The sequence below is a fragment of the Crocuta crocuta genome, unplaced genomic scaffold (genome assembly GCF_008692635.1).
Source record: "Crocuta crocuta isolate KB4526 unplaced genomic scaffold, BGI_CrCroc_1.0 scaffold10, whole genome shotgun sequence".
Classification (NCBI taxonomy): domain Eukaryota; kingdom Metazoa; phylum Chordata; class Mammalia; order Carnivora; family Hyaenidae; genus Crocuta; species Crocuta crocuta.
In genome coordinates this window covers 499878-504485 of record NW_027527551.1, presented here as the reverse complement: position 1 = coordinate 504485, position 4608 = coordinate 499878, and the positions used below count along the sequence as shown (strand labels likewise).

At 39.3% G+C, this 4608-nt stretch overlaps 1 long non-coding RNA gene across 1 annotated transcript in view; it reads left to right on the top strand.

The window, feature by feature from the left end:
- Positions 1–1552: 1552 nt before the first annotated feature.
- Positions 1553–4608, top strand: part of LOC144235625 (uncharacterized) — a 19822-nt gene continuing 16766 nt past the window's right edge. The window contains exon 1 of the long non-coding RNA XR_013336267.1: positions 1553–1624. This is a non-coding gene — a long non-coding RNA (uncharacterized LOC144235625). The remainder of the gene's footprint in view (positions 1625–4608) is intronic.

Sequence of the window (4608 nt, the reverse complement as noted above, 5' to 3'; positions counted from 1 at the left end):
GAGCAGTAACATAATTTGAAAGAACCATAGAACGTCTTCCTGACGGCTCTTCTAAGTTAGATTTCTCCAGATTCTCTTATAAAGACTCATCAGCTTCCCGGCCACTCTTCCACTGTACCTATTTTAATCTGTCCCAGTCTGCCTTAAAATAAAACGCTCTGAACAGGAAAATCTACTTGAGCTGTGGTTCACAAGAGCAGAAGACTAAATGAGACGGCGGCCACTGACCATCTTTGTCCTGCCCACCTTAGCCCTCTGGCAGCCATGCCTTTTTATCGACAACCACTCCATCACAGTTCACGAGGTCTATTTCACATGAATTGCCAAGCATCCAGGTCTTCTCTGATTTTTGAATCCTGAACTCAGATGTGTTGTACTTATCAAGGTTCTTGATTATAATAACAGAAAGCAACTATGGTTCCTTAGGCAGAAATGGACTGTATTTTGATTCTCATTCCTCTTGGAATCAAAGAACGGTACACATGAATCAGATAGGAGCCGAAGGAGGCAGGGCCCGGATGAGCTGCCAGCACAGGAGCAGCCCGCTCAGGACATACCACGTGCCAGGAGGGCACTCCCTGTCCCAGGGCTGGCATGGGGACACCTACCGCCCTGTGCTGGTTCTACTGTCATTAGACATGTACCTCATCCTTGCAGACTCCCCACACCTTTCCCGCTGCAGAGCCCCCCTGAAACATACCTAATTGACCTGAGCCTCGTTGTTACCCCTTCAGGATATAGTCCCAGGTGGCAGCATTTGATTAGCTGTGCTTAGTCTTGTCCTTGCTTGTGCTCCCAGGGGGCCAGCTGCCCTTTTAGTCTCTAGAGTGGAAGAGAGAGCTACTTCCCTATTATTATCTTAGGATTCTTCCTAAATAGGAAAAGACTTTAGATGCCAGGTGGCCCAAATTATAAACACTTACGATACCTAAATTTTCATTTTGTGAATATGAGTTCATTACTTTCAAATGATATCTTTCAAGGACTGATTCTGTCATCCAGTTAGTTTTCATTCCTAGATTTCTGCTGCTACGGACTTGGTAAGCTAGTTTTTCATATTTCTCTAGATTCCAAGGGTTACAGAAGATAGTGTCAGAAGTAAGCATTGTGACCAGGCTTCCCTGTGGTTTGAGGACCACACACTAATCTTCAGGAAATGGTTGTCTAGATAACCAGCTATAACTCTTCTACTTGCTTAATCGCCCACTACACACACCTCCATCCTGTCACTTAAATAACAGATGTTAAGAAGGGTTTTCTCAGATGCCTTGAGCAAATCTAGATACACAAGATAACTACCAGTATCCTTATCTACCAATCTATTAAACCTATCAATTTTGTTAGTGAACAAAACTAACTCCAGTGGCCACCAGAGATATGGGGATAATAAGGTCAGACAACAAGGATTTAAAACATAAAGTTTCCATTCTTCATGTCTCAAAGGTAATAGGCATTAAAGAGTAAACGAAATATGTTTTTTCTTTTCAGGATTATGTTCTAATTATGTTTTTTTCTTTTTCTTTTTTTACTAATCTCAATAGACCAAATATGATTAAGAAGAAATCAGTTTTCCTGTCTCACTGGACATGTTTGTGTTTAAGGGGAGTCTTCATGATCACAGCAAGTAAGTAAACTCTAGGACAGTTTACTCACCCATGGATCAGAGGGCCATTCTTAATTTAAAAAAAAAAAACAAACAGAAGGTATTAGAGAATTCCAGGTAAAAAAATGATAACCCAATGCCCAATGAAATGATCACATAGTTTTAAAACAAATTTTTTAATGTTTATTTTTGCGAAAGAGAGAGAGAGAGACAGAGCATGAGTGGGCAGGGGCACAGAAAGGCAGAGAATCTGAAGAAGGCTCCAGGTTCTGAGCTGCCAGCACAGAGCCCGATGGCTCAAACCAATAAAATACAAGATCATGACCTGAGCCAAAGTCGGATGCTTAACCAACTGAGCCACCCAGAGGTGCCCCTGAACACATAATTTTTTAAAGGAGTAAAGCAAATATTTACCTACGGTAATCAAACGAACAGGACTTCACCAAATGCCATAAATTTTAATAACTAATGGGCATGCAAGGCTCTCAAGTCATCCACATTACTAATTATTCAATCCTAGTTTAAATGATTAATCCTGGTTGTTAAGTAATCCTAAAAGTATTCCTCCACTTACTCCCAAGAGGAGGATGAAACCTCCAACAGGGTGAAAGAGAACTGGTCCAGGATATTTAACACCATTTCAGAAAAGCATAGTATAAATCTTCTAAGACTACATGTTGCATAGTTGATGTAGATCTCCTCCATCTTGCGCTGTCGGCTCAGGCCATGGCAAAGTGCAAAGACCCACAATTTCCAGCCCTCAGACTGTGGTAGAGAGAGGAAAACACACTGGAACAAAGTGCTTTCGGATATTTATAGAGGAAAAATAACCCTGGCTCAAAACAGAGGGTAGAAAATCTAGACAGAATGTGAGCATATGGGAAACAATATTACAAAACTATTTTACAAACATACCTGCTTTTTAATAGTTCAAAAGAGAAGGGTAAAAAGCATAACCATGTGGGATGCATAAAGCGTCCAACTTAGAAAAACCCTAGGGAAAAAAAGGAAAAAGAAAAACCATAGTAACAAAGGAATTGCCTACAAGTGTGTTATACCACAAAACAACATTTTAAGAACGTGAATTAAAACAAGAGCTCAAATATGCTGTGATAAAAAAGAAAAAAGCAGAATGAGCTGGAAAAAAATGACAAAAATACAACATAATTACAAAACAAATGATTAAAGTAAAGATAGCAGGGAACAGAGTAAGAAACAGCTAAAACTTGAATTATAACACAAAGCAAAGATTGGATGTAACCACAGTAAATGCAGTTTTTGAAAAAGAAACTAAGAGATTAAAGTAAGTAGAAAGGAGGTAAGTAGTGGGGACTGGATGTAATGACAAATGGTGTTCTTGAAGTAGTGAACCCATCAAATTAAAAGTATTGAAGAGAATGTCCCTGAGACCAAAGTGAATTAAAGAACACACTGTGTTTCAGAAAACTTCCACATGGACCACTCAACCTTAAGACCTATTTTTACCTACTGGCTGAAGTTCCAAAGTAAAGAAAGGATTCTTCAAGCATTCAGAGCAACAAGATCAAATTATCTGCAGAGGACTTACTGACCTCAGAATTTAATGGCAAAAGACAGGAGCAATGACTAGCGTGTAACCCAAGAATATCTTAACAAAATAAGTTGTCACTCAAGGAGACAGACTTTTCAAAACATGAAAAGGAGAGGAAACCCAGCACCCATGAGCCTTTCTCAAAAAACTGCTTAATAGGCTGGCAGTTAAGACAAGAATTAAAATAAGAAAAAAAGGAACAGAGAAGCCATATAAAAGGCTCTAGGTGAACACCAAATCCACTTACATAGAGGCCAGTACAAACTATTGGACAGTCACTTATGAGAATGTCGAGGTCACAAACATGTCAGTATAAAAATAATGTAAAAGAGGGAGGGGCTTAGATGGGAGTCTTGTGAGAATATTACCTTCATCTTTTATAGAAAAGGTCAATCAGTGCTCAAAAAAAACCCATTACTTTCAAAATTGCTCTGGATTTTATTTTATTTTTTTAAAAAGAAAGAATTCATGCATGGTGGGGAGGTGGAGAGAGGGAAGAGAAAGTGGTGGGGGGAAAGGCAGAGAGGGAGAGAGAATCCCAAGCAACTGCTACACCCAGACTGACTTGGGGCTCCATCTCGTGAACTGCACATCACGATCTGAGCTGAAATCAAGAGCCTGATGCCCTGCTTCTGAATTTTAAAGAGCTTATAAAAGCTAATATTTCTCATACAAAAGACAACTTTACTAGAGATTTAGCAATTCTTTCACTTGCTTTGATTCTGTTTTGTGTTAAATCCAAGTTTTTTTCTTTCTACCCAAGTAAAAGTAAATTGACTATCATGATTTGTTTGATAGCAAAGGAATCTTAGCATGTGATGATGTCAGACCCATGTTGTTGGGACAGTATAGTGAATATTAAATACTATTGATTTCCCCCTTTAAAAATACACATTTATTTCAGGGCACCTGGATGGCTCAGTCGGCGAGGCATCCGACTTCAGCTCAGGTCATGATCTCACAGTTCGTGAGTTCAAACCCCACATCGGGCTCTGTACTGGCAGCTCAGAGCCTGGAGCCTGCTTCAGATTCTGTGTCTCCCTCTCTGTCTACCACTCCCCTGCTCATGCTCTGTCTCTCTCAAAAATAAATAAACATTAAAATACAATTTTTAATGGACATTTATTTCATTATGTTCATATCTACTCAGCCAGCGGCTTCAAATTATGCCTTACGTGGATATATATATTTGTCAAAATTCATCAAACTGTGTACTTAAAATGGGTATCTTTTATTATAAGTAAATGTGCTTCAGTAAAGTTGACTGATTATGAAGATTTTTTAAATTATGCCCCATTAGAATCTGCTTAGAGCAGCAGGGAAGAAACGAAGGTGAAGATGAGTGGGCAGGGCTTTCCCCTCCCCCAGCCCCTACCTGGACAGTTGGGCTTTTTTTTTTTTTTTTTATGTTTTTTTTATTTTTAGAGGAGAGAGA